At 41.0% G+C, this 12205-nt stretch overlaps 1 protein-coding gene across 1 annotated transcript in view; it reads left to right on the top strand.

Moving 5' to 3' along the window:
• The window catches only part of CPED1 (cadherin like and PC-esterase domain containing 1), a 211846-nt gene that overhangs the window by 11374 nt on the left and 188267 nt on the right, over nucleotides 1–12205 (top strand). The gene's annotated exons all lie outside the window — the stretch shown is intronic.

Raw genomic sequence — 12205 nt, 5'->3', positions numbered from 1 at the left:
CTTATGTCGAGAAATAGTTTATATTTTTAATTTCTATCTTTTAATTCTGTTTTTCTATCTTTTAATTCTGTTTTTAAACTTTTCACATGCACACTGGTATGTAGTACAGCCAAAAAAAAAAAGTATGAACTCCTGCCATCAGCAACACCATAAATAAACCTGATGTGGGCGGTGAGGAGCTATGTGAAGTGAAATAAGACAGAATCAGAAAGACAAAATGACATAATGTCACTCACCTGTGGAACATAAAAAGTTTATTTTCTATTTTAATACAAACTAATGACATCTTCCAAAGACCTTCCTTTTCTGTGATTTAGGTGGAAATATGAATCATCTTTCTGTGTGGCACAGTCCTTAGCAAAAATTAAACAGTGTAACCACGTGGGGTTTTTTGTTTTGTTTTGTTTTTTAATCATGTAACCGTGCTCTGTAAAGTTTAAACAAACAATAAAAAAAAAAGGTTGAGTCAGAGCAGATACCAAGTTTATGCAATCCCTGGCACATAACATCGGAAAAGAATGCATAAATGGGCTCCAGTCCAAGGTCGCTGCGTGTATTCGGCGTAGTGGTAAACAGTCCTTGCATTCTTTTTGCTTTCAATTGGATTCTTAAACTCCAGCAACCCCACACACTCTCCCAGCCCAGGTACTTCTCCACTTCAAAGGTAACCTCACCTTATCCGTGCCTGGGAGGATCACAGCCATCTGGTCAGTGCTGAAAGAGACGGTTTCTGCTGAGAATGAACTGGGTTTCTCTGGAGGAGCCTTGCCTGCCCTGCCAGCCACAGAAGAAAGCAAAGAACACTCAACAGCAAAGTCTGTCTTGGGAGGGAAGAGAGTTTACAGACTTGGGAACTTCACATCTGTGTTGGATGATGTGTCATTCTTCCTCTGAGAAACAGCGCTTAGGATATAGTATTTTTAGATGTTGCCATCGCCTGCCAAGAAGCAAGAAGTTGGCTGTCTGATATTTAAACATTCTAGAATCAGTATGTAATTGGGAAGGTCTGTGGCTGATATTGAAAGGAATATATGAGATTGTGTTACGATGTATTTCACGTGGCGTTTGGCTCTGTGAGCAGAGGAACAGGGTAGACTGGGTGGGGTTTCCCGAGGGAAGTTGTCCTAGGTTCAGAAAGTGTTACCCAGGATGGCGTTCAAGGACAGCTGATGTTTTATACCAGAGACCGTCAACAGGTTAATGGGTATTGCATATTATAAAGAAGCGTTTGCAACAAAAATTCCTTAAAGTTTTTGAACTATTCTTTAACATTGTCCACCAAACTGCAAGTATGACAGGAGGAGCTGCAAAGAGTGAAAATGTGTGTTAAGGAAATTTGATCTTCCTTGCAATGGAGGGTGGTGCCTGAATATTTAACCTTGTCCTCTCTTTCTCCTTTAAAAAAATTATTTACTTATACAAAGTGAGCAGATTTCACATATTTTGTACTACAGATTTACTTATCTTCCCACATTCCCTCCCTCCTGATCACATTCCCACCCACCCTGTTCGTTTCTTCTCCCTGCCCTCGCCAATTTTTACAATGGCATAATTTCACTTCTCAATCAAAAGCTAAGCACTCCATTAATTAGAAATATCAACACATGGCATTTAGACAATTAGAAAATCCCTACTGTACCTCAGGAGTATATACAAAGATTGTAAAAAATAATCAAAGCCGATTGTTGGTCTCACTCATCTAGATTACCTTTCTTTGGGGACTCTGTGTATTAGTTAGCACAGATCTAGGGAGCACATACATGTGTTATTTGTCTTTGCAGACTGGCTTATATACTAAGCACAGTGATTCCAGTTGCAAAAGACAAGAGTTTGCTCTCTTTTGTGGCTGAGTAGTATTCCATAGTATATATGTACTACATTTTCCTTATCCAGTCGTTTGTTGATGGACATCTGGGTTGATTCAGTATCTTAGCTATTGGTTCCAATGCACAGATAGGAGAAGCAGTCTTTCTCTGGTTATGTCTGAAGTCTGCCTATAACCTATAAGCCCTTCATTCAACAAGCACTAGAGCTGATCTTACCTCTTGGCAGTGTAGAACTGCCAGTGTGGGATGTGCAGGATATCTGTCTTCATGAAGCTGTGCAGTTCACAGGAGCCCCGATTTCTGGTAGGAATCCTGATTAACCTGTTGCTGCCTGGGTTTGAATGCTAAGGGGGGAAAGCAAGAGTTGGAGACACTATGTTCTTGGGATTGAAAACAGTAAACATTTGAAGTAGTTCAGGAACTTATCCTGCTCTCTTGGGGACAGTGAATGGAGAGCCTCTTAATCCTCAACTTAGTGCCCGAATTCTATCCTTACATCCGGCAGGTGTTTCATTACACTGAGCTCTGACCAGAAGAGAACATGTTTGCTCTGGTGCCAGAGATTGTGGGCTGGTTGCCACGGGTTCTCCAATGGTGAGCTACTGCCAAACCTTAGGGTCTGTGTGTACAGAAGGGAAATGAAGAGGACAGCAGAGCTCAAAGGACACTTTGGGTCATAGCTGGGCAGGAGGGGTGTTAGGGGATGAGCATCAAAGTTTGTAATTTGGGGAGAGGGGAGAAGGGGATGAGATTTAAACTAGTAAATCAAAGTGAGGAATTCAGGGATTGAATAAATGAATAATGATAACCATATTTTCTAAGCCATAAACAAAGAATACAATATCTGATAAAATCTTTTTAAATCCTCATGTGAGAATTTAGTTATAGATTTTATAACAAAAAACAATATTAAATCACGCATACTTGTGCAGTTAACAAATTATGTATTATCTTGTCTGGTTTTCAAACCCAAGAAGGCTATTCATTGTATACATGGCAGCATCAGTGCCCTTTTTTGATAATTATGTTTGTTACAACACTTTGATTTTTGAAAGGGAGACAGAGGGAGGGAGGGAGGGAGGGAGGGAGAGATAGAGAGAAAGCTGCTGTCTGCCATCTCACTCCCTAAATGCCTGTAAGACCAGAGACAGCATCCAGAGCTAAGAATTCCATCCAGGTCCTTCATGAAGGAGGCAGAGATGCAGTCACTTGAGCCATCAGGACAGCACTTGTGCTTTGAGGTCTGCAATGAAAGGAGGCTGAAGGGAGGAACTGCGTCTAGAAGAGAAGCCAGGGCTTGATTGGGATGTGGGTGTAATAACCACCAGGCTTTCTAGCTTTTCAATATAATCCCTTGTTGTACACTTTTGTTAGAGAAGCAAAGTAGAGATGGTGATTCACTGATTAATTTATGGCACTTAATATTCCTAATATAAAGCACTATCTTTTCATACTGTTTTTAATTAACGGAACCCCTACAAAATCATATGATAAAAATTTTATAGTTGTTGAACATGTTTTAATTTTGCAAGAAATTGTTTTATCCAACAGTCTCTTTACAACACCATGAGACACTTTACAACAGCAGATGTTAGAGAGGGGCCATGTATGTATGTGTGTATAAATTAATGCTTTTGTCTGATTTCTCCTGCCATTACTGCAGTTCATGAAAAATAAGAGGGACATTGTCTGTGCTAACTTTTCATTATGTTAACTAAAATATTTGAGTTTCTTGGGAAGGCAAAGCTTATTTTGGCTTCCAGCTTGGAGGTTCATAGTTCAAGATTGGGCCGCTTCACACGGTGAGTCAAGAGGTAGAGGGAGTCTCTGGGAGCAGACTCAATCAAGTAACCGACCATCCTGGGAGAACCACCTCCTGAGGGCAAGCACCTGATGACCCAAAGACCTTTGGCCATGTCTGCTTCACAGACACCATAGTTAGATCAAATCTGTACCCTTTGTCCTCCAGTTATTGATGTAATAAGATTTGGGGGAGCCAAGTTTTGTTTGATTCGTACGGTGTCAGTACTTGTTTGCAGATGACAGAAGAAAAGTTCAAGGGAAACTACAGCAGTACAGTGAATAAGGGGTGTGTGGTGGGAAGGAGAGGGAGGCAGGATTCAGAATGATGGAGGGTGTGGCTGGAAAAGCCTTGAACTCAGAGTTGGACGTTGAAGACAGTGTTTAGTAAGCTGTAGGTATTGATATTGTTGTGATGGCTGCAGTGCTCTTTCCTCTCTATTATATTGTCTTTGTACGACTTGCTATTTTAAGGCTGAATTGATGAATTAACTCATTGTTTAAGCATTGGGGGCCAGAGACTTGCTATTATTTTAACATGATTCAAAAGAACAAGTTCTCTCCTTGTCCTCCGCTTGCTATGTAATGTTTGTGGATTGTCAATTCTGTATTTTCTTCTTCACGAATGTCCTTTACTGCTGCCACTGTGATAAGGTTCTGAAGGCAGTGAGGAGCTTCAAAGAGCCTGCTGGAGGCATTTACTCTGAAACACTGATCAGGGCTTATGGATGGGAACAAAACAGTCTTTTCCTCTTGTTAAGGTCTGTGTCAGGGTCGGAGGAAGAAGGGACAGAGTAGAGTTTAAACAGAGGAAGGCAGATGGACAGAGCCGAGGTCACAGAGGCCCCTGGGAGAGATTCTGATTTGTTCCAAAATAGGGAGCAGCATTAGTTATGCCAAGAATAAAAGCAAAGGATAGTGTCTCGGGACTGTCTCATTTCATGTTTAGCTTATTTTTTTTTCTTTTGTTATCTTGAAGGAAGTCATCGAAACCAGCATATCCAGCTATTTGTGTTTTTACAATCTCAGCTGAGTCTTTGTCATGTCTGGAAAGCTCCAGTAAAGAACATACTGATGGCCCACAGCTGTGCCTGGTGGGTGGCCTCTCAGGAAAAGGAGTCTTGAATTAGCTGGAGGAAGAGTCTCCAGAGGAGGCTGAAAATGATGTTTTACATGACCTTTGAAACAACTAGGAGAAAAAAAAATCGGCAGTCAAGTGTGGAAGGGAGCCATGACAGATTCCTTAAAGTGGAGGAGCATTTCAGTGGGAGCAGAGATGGACTCCAACAACTGTGCAAACCTGGGGTGGGCAAGTGGCTAGAGGCCCTGGACTCCGGAGGAAAATCAAGTTCCTTGTGTTCTTTCTGTCTTCTTTCTGGCTTAAAGAATTACTTTTATTCTCTTGTTGTCTTTCACACACAGTATTCACAATAAACAACAGCACCAGGCCATCTGAAAGAAATCTGTGGCAAACAGACCAGAACTCGTATCTCCAAAGGCAATCCCATTGCGAGATTTCATTAATTCTTCACTCTTTGTTTGCCAAATAGCAATCTCACTTAAACCTAGAACACAAGCCAGCTTTCTTCACTCTTGCACTCCCCGAAGTCTAAGACCATGCTGTCACATGGAAAATGCTCAGAGATACTAAATAGGTAAATGACGGAACAAACGAATAATGAGAAAGAACCAGGAGAGGAAGTGAGAGCGAAAGCGGGAGTGAGAGCAAGCACACAGGAGAAACGTGATCCAGGAGCTGGTGCTCAAAGGTAGAGAAGTTCTCAGAGATTCGGGAGGTTCAAATGGAGAAAGAGAAGAAGCTTGGTGCCTGGGAGAAAGGAGAGTTTGGAGTATGGGAAGAGCATGTCTATACATATATTCATCTAGAGGAACTGTATAATGGAGACTAGCTTACCGAGAAGTGAAGATATATTGTGGTATGCAGCTCTACTCTCAATGAAACTGCTAAATGTATCTTGACAATAGGACCCTGGACTCTCTACCATTGTCTAAACCTACAATGTTGTGACATGATGAATTTGTGACTGTTGCTGAAGGACTATACTATGAGTGGGGAGATGGAGATGGGAAGGTGGACGGGGAAATCCCAGAGCCTGTGGCATTGTATCATGAAAAAAAAAAAAAATAAGGCATTTAGGGATTAGCTATTGATAGGACAGGTTCTTTCTCTGAAAATGAGAAGAGGAAATGTAAGCCATGGTATGGCCAGGCTCCAGGGAGTCCAGGAAAGAGGCTGTGCAGCTCAGTGCACTTCCTTCGATTTGTGTTAATTTTTCTTATCTGCAGAAATGTGGAGGTAGCTGAACAAAGAGTGAGAAAGAACTGACCAGCAGCAGGATTCTCTGAATGGAGTGGCTCAGCTAGTGGGACACTTTCCTGAAGCAGCTCCCAGTGTCCCAGGCACATTGCTTACACATCACCCTCTATCTCCCAGTTTTCCTGGCTTATCATAGTTCATCATCTCCTGTTGTTTATTTTTGTGAGTTTCCTTGAAGCCTGTTGGCTGGGTGAAAGTACAGGCTGGCCCGCCTTGCTTGCAGTAGATTCACAGCTCTTCCATGTTGGGTTGTTTGCCACGTGGATGCCATGAAAGCACTGTAGAGCGAGAGAATTCAGTACGTTTGTAGAGTCCTTAGGCTGTTGGACCTGGAATCTGAGTTTCTGAGAGAGAAGGTGAAGAACCAGAAGGCTAGCAGATGGTTAGGATTATGAGGAAAGTCTTAGAGAACTGATACATTGGAAATAAAAACAGCAGGAAACTTGTGAGTTTTGTCAGAGATTGGAATATCTGCTTTTATAATTTTAGAAACGGGCCTGTTTCAGGGACCACTGGAGTGGATGGGTGAAGCAAAGCAGAGGAGTTTTTGGGAATGTATAGGTCATGGATATCTTATGACATGAGTTGTAGATGTCCAACTCTCCACTGAGATTTTTCTGGCAGGTTCTTTTCAACTTGTCAAAAGTAAAATAAGTAAAGGAGAGTCTTGGATTTATAAATATTGAACGTGTATTTTATATTCATGTATCCATTAATTAATTAACTAATTAATTAATTCATTCATCCACTTTTTCTTGTTTTGAACCCAGCAGCAAACCACACATGCAAGATTGATTTAGGATCCAGTGGAGCAGAGTGGTGGGATAGGCAGACATCAAACAAATAATGTATAATTATACATTGTGAAGAACACCAATGGAATAAGCAGTCAGAGGACAGCTCATGATGAATTTTGGTAATGCCTAAGTAGGTATTATTTTATCAAAGCTTTATTGGGATTTTAAAAATATGTATTTATTCAAAAGACAGAGTGACAATGAAAAAATGAGAATAGGAGAGAAAGAAAAAGAGAGAGAAAAATGAGAAAAAACTTCTCCATGCTAGGTCATGCTCAGGATGCCTGCAATAGTCCAAATGAGACAGACTCATGCCAGGATCCAGGAGCTTTATTCACATCTCCCAAATGGGTATTAGAAACCCAAGTATTTCCACTGTCATCTACTGATTCCCAAACACATTAGCAGGAAGCTGACCCAGGAGCACTGAGTAACAGGGACTTCAACCAGGCCCTCCAGTGTGGGAAACAGGTGTTCTAAGCAGCTTAAACCACTGTGCCTCAGTGCCTACTCTTAGGGGATAAATTTTTGATAGAACAACTTCATAGTTTTTGTTTCCCTATTGATTATTTAAAACCATAGGGCCAGTTTTCCTGCTATTGAGCTTTGGAGGATTGGGGTCATCAAACTGAACAGATTGGGGGAGCAGTTGTGACAAGTGCCCATACCCATCAACAAGGGATAGTTTTGAGAACTATGTGACCATTGTATGATGGACTTGATATTCAATTCATATGGTCAGCTGTAGGATGCAGGCAGAGGTTTGCTAAGGCTCCATTGGGCAGTGACGCTCCAACAAGCCTTTCCTGCATCTCCGAGAACCTGGGGTCCCTAAACTATGCTACAATTGTAAGACATTTTTAAGCAGAAAATGTAGATGGTGTGTATCCTAAGAAACTCCCCTTCCATTTTATTTTTTTACATTTTCTAAAGTAAGTGTACATTTTACCAGTGGGGAAAGAGACCTGTATTTTATTCTTACACTGGGAAAATTAGAGCATAATTCACTCTGATAGACTCTGTAATATTTCTAAGGTGTCAAAAAGCTGGACCAGGGAGGCAATTTAACTTTGTGTCATATATGACACACCTCCAAAAGTCTGCCGTATGATTTGTATTTGAGCATCAAAAGATGTCATAAACACAGTCACTTGAATAAATCCTGGAAAAATCTTTTTGTCATTTGGAGAAAACCAAGTTTTATTTTTCGTCCATACTATATTTCTTGGTTTCAAGGTAAATCTTGGCAAAGACTTTTTAACAGTGTATCACAAATACAGTACTTTTATAATGAAATTCTTTATTCAATTTTTGCTGTAAAATTTTGCTCAGATATTTTAGTTTTGTTTTGTCATTATTATTGACATGAATTTTATGATAATGAATTATAATTAATGTGTGGATTTATTTTAATTGTTTTATGACCTTGATTGTAATTATTTTATATTCATTTGGGAAGGAAAGAGAAAGAACATGCATGCTGCTCTCCATTGGCTCTCTCTTGGAATATCTGCAATGACCAGGACTGACCGAGCCAAGCCGGATTAGAAACATAATACAGATCTCCCACATGGTGGTGGAATCCAAACACTTGAGCTGCTGCTGCTGATGCCTCTCAGGGTCGGTATTAGCAGGAAGCTGTCATCAGTGCCCGAGCTGGGACTCAGACCCTGGTTCTCTGATATGTACTACAGGGTCTTAACTGATGTCAAAACTGCTAGAGCAAATACCCAGCCGTGAGATGGACTTCTTAGCAAATGAAGCACAGTTTATTCTCAGTCTTCCGTGGTAGTATGTATGGTAAAGACTGACACATTGAAGGAAAAGACACACACGCAATCTAAGAATACTTCATAACTGGCCCAATGCATGAAGTAAGCAAGTGACACAGCCAAAATTCACATCAAATTCAATTTCTGCATGATTTCTAACCCTTCCCTCATTCTGAACTGTGTCACTGTATCAGACGTGTCTAGTAGTTTATTTAACCATCTATTCTTTGTTTTAGGTGATATAAAAACTTCTTTGGAATTCTTTTCAATAAAAATAATGTTGTTCAGTTATAAAACAACTTTCATATGAGAACTGAAGCAATTCAATAGCCCAAACCAAATAATCCTATTAAAAGGAGACAAGAAATTTAAACAGACATTTCTCAAAGGAATACAAATAAATGTTCAAGAGTTTCAGGAAGGGCCCGGTGGCATGGCCTAGAGGCTAAGGTCCTCGCCTTGAATGCACCAGGATCCCATATGGGCACCGGTTCTGGTCCCAGCAGTTCCACTTCCCATCTAGCCCCCTGCTTGTGGCCTGGGAGTGCAGCCAAGGACGGCCCAAAGCTTTGGGACCATGCACCCGTGTGGGAGACCCAGAAGAAGGTTCCTGGTTCCTGGCTTGGGATCAGCACAGCACCAGCCGTTGTGTTCACTTGGGGAGTGAATCATCAGAGGGAAGATCTTCCTCTCTCTCCTCCTCTCTATATACCTGACTTTGTAATAAAAATAAATAAATCTTAAAAAAAAAAAAAAAGAGTTTCAGGAAATGATGCTCAGCATCATCAGTCATCAGATCCTGTAAAGCAAAACCACAGCGGGATGCCAACTCACTCTAGGTACTTGGTCCTTATCAGAAAGACACAAGACAACAAATGCTGGAGAGGATGCAAGGAAGACAGAATCCTCATACACTTGTGGCGGAATGGATATTAACACAGTCATGGCAGAATGCAAAATAGAGATTTCTGAAAGACAGCAAATAGTACTACCACACAATCCAGCAGTTCCATCACTGAGGCAGCCAAGAAAATGGAAGCAGGGCGCAGAGATACCCAAAGGACGTTGAAGTGCGTTTGTCAAAGAGATTCCTCATGTTTATTGCCAACTCAATTCAGAATAGGAAAGGACTGGAAACAACTTAAGTGTTTGTCACTATATGAATGACAAAGGAAATGTGGAGTGTGTGTGTGCGTGCTAAAATCTTGTTCGTAGCAACTTGTTAGAACTGGAAGTTTTTACATTAAGTGAAATACGCCAGGTTTGGCAAGATAAGTACTGGGGTTGGCATTGTGGCCTAGTGAGTAAAGCTGCCACCTGTGATGTCGGCATCCCATATAGGCACTGGTTCGAGTCCCAGCTTCTCCTCTTATGATCCAGCTTTCTGCCAACAGCCTGGAGAAAGCAATGGAGATTGGCTTAAATACCTGCAGCCTGACACCCAGGTGGGAGACTCTGGCCCAGCTGTAAACATTACCGTCATCTGGAGAATGAACCAAGGGAGGAAAGATTCTCTTTCTCTCTGCGATCGTGACTTTCAAATAAATAAGCAGGCTAATTAATGGATTAGATTTAAAAAGTGAAGAAACACAAGTGCTACACTGTCTCACTCGCACGTGAAGCCTGAAAAGCTCAGTCACATAGAAGCTACAAATAGGATGCTGCTTACCTGAGGCTGTAGAGAGTCATGCGGAGAAGGAATGGGAAAGGGTTGCCCGGTGGGCACTAACTCAGAGAGAGGAGTTGGTTTTAGTGTTTTCTTGCAAAACAGGTGGACAATCAATAATGAAAATGTACTTCGTATTTCTTTAAAAATATAAAAACTAAAAATAAATTATTTGAATGTGTCATCATTAAACACTAAATGTTTTTAGGGATAGATGCGTTTCTCCTGATTGAACACTGCATGCTGTATAGAAACATCGCATGGTACTCCATAAAAATCACAACTTTTTATGTGCCAGTTGAAAAGGACACACATTTCATGTAGTTTAGCAGAGCAATTACTCAAGAAATATTTTTGCAAGTCTCTTTAAAGAAGGGAAAGAGACAAGTGACTTGAAAGTTCATAGTGTTTTTGTCCCTCAACACTTAATGTTTTCTTCCAAGTTCTGCTCAACAGCATTGAAAATGTCAAGTGTACTAGTGTTCAGGTCAAACATTCTTCCACCAACAATAAATCTTCAAAATTGTAGGAGCAATCGGAGAATCTTATTTCCAGAAGCAGTGTTCTTGGCCTTTGGTAATCCTGCGTCTGCTGGTGCAGTCGACATCATTGTTCACACAGTTTTCATTTCACATACGCAGGGTGTGCACCTGTTATAGGACTGGCTAGAACTGTTCTTGCCCTTTGGTGTTGGGCCATTCTGCTGAAACAGTGTGTTATAAATATTACAAGGACAGGGGCAGTTTGTGTTACAGGAGAATACAAAGTAATTTTCGTAATAAGCTCATTTCCTATTTATTCCATGTAGCCTAAGATATGAGTCAAAATTTCAACCCATGCTTTAAAGGTTATTTTAAAACATACTTAGTAATTACAGTGTACTTAGAACATGCGCTACCTCAGTGATACTAGACATTGCTTTTGCATAATTTGATCCTGGTTGAAGGGGGATAAAGGAGGGTGTTATCTTTCAAAATAACTGAAAGTTTTAGAACTCACTCTTCTAATGCAAAATCCCTGCTATGCTCAAGCCAGTTGGAACAGAGAGGAGCCTCCTGTGACATCTAGAACAGAAAATGATGAAGATGTGTCACGGCCAGAGAAAGGCAGTTCAGTCTGAGCACTTGTGTTCCTTGATGAAGATATGGAAATCAATTTTTATCTATAGCAGGAAATAATGAAGACATTGAAGCATTGACCAGGCATGGTACATGCTGTGTTATACACCCAATGAAAGGGACAATTTGTTCCGAAACTTAGTATGAGTAACTTGGGTTCCCAGTGTCGTGTTTCACCAGCTCCCCCTTGCCTTCCCACACCTTCTCCTTCACCTCCACATCTTCAGAATCCTCCCACTTTGCTTGATTTCTAGGAATACTTTACTTTCTCAAGGCTTAATCCTACAACCAACCTACTTTGTGGAGCAGCAGGTTTGGTGGGAATTGCAGCTGCTCTGCTTCCGATTCAGTTCCCTGCTAAGCATCTGAGAAAGCAGCGGAGGATGGCCTAAGTGTTTGCGTCCCTGCTACTCACATGGCAGATCCAAACGGAGTTCCATGATTCTGGTTTCATGCTGGTCCAGCTGGACCACTGAGGCAATATGGAGAGTGAGCCAAGAGATGGCAGATGTTTCTCTCTTTGTGTCACTGATTTTCAGATAAATAAACTTGGAAAAAAACACTCTCAGGTTTTAGAAAAAAAAAAAATACAAGATCATCCATTAAGCTTTGTAGTAAATTCTGTTTGTCAGTTCAGAAGTTTCTTTTGCTACATTATTACAAAGAGGAATATTTATTTGGGGAGCAGAAAGCTAGTGAAGAATAAGCTAGAATACTTCAGTGGCTGCCACCTTCTCACACTGGAAGGCCTATCAGTTTTGTTGCATCCTAAAGGTGGGTCTCCAGAGAGCGTCCATGTTTCCTAACTCCACCCTTGGGACCACATCCTGCCAGCACAAAGGTCATTCTTTCTGAGTCGTTTACCTAGAACAGCTATTAACAGTTAAT

Source organism: Ochotona curzoniae, unplaced genomic scaffold (assembly GCF_017591425.1).
Source record: "Ochotona curzoniae isolate NIBS_2020 unplaced genomic scaffold, NIBS_Ocur_1.0 scaffold_2476, whole genome shotgun sequence".
NCBI classification, from domain to species: domain Eukaryota; kingdom Metazoa; phylum Chordata; class Mammalia; order Lagomorpha; family Ochotonidae; genus Ochotona; species Ochotona curzoniae.
The sequence above is the reverse complement of the archived record's forward strand: the minus strand, read 5'-3'. Positions and strand labels throughout refer to the sequence as shown.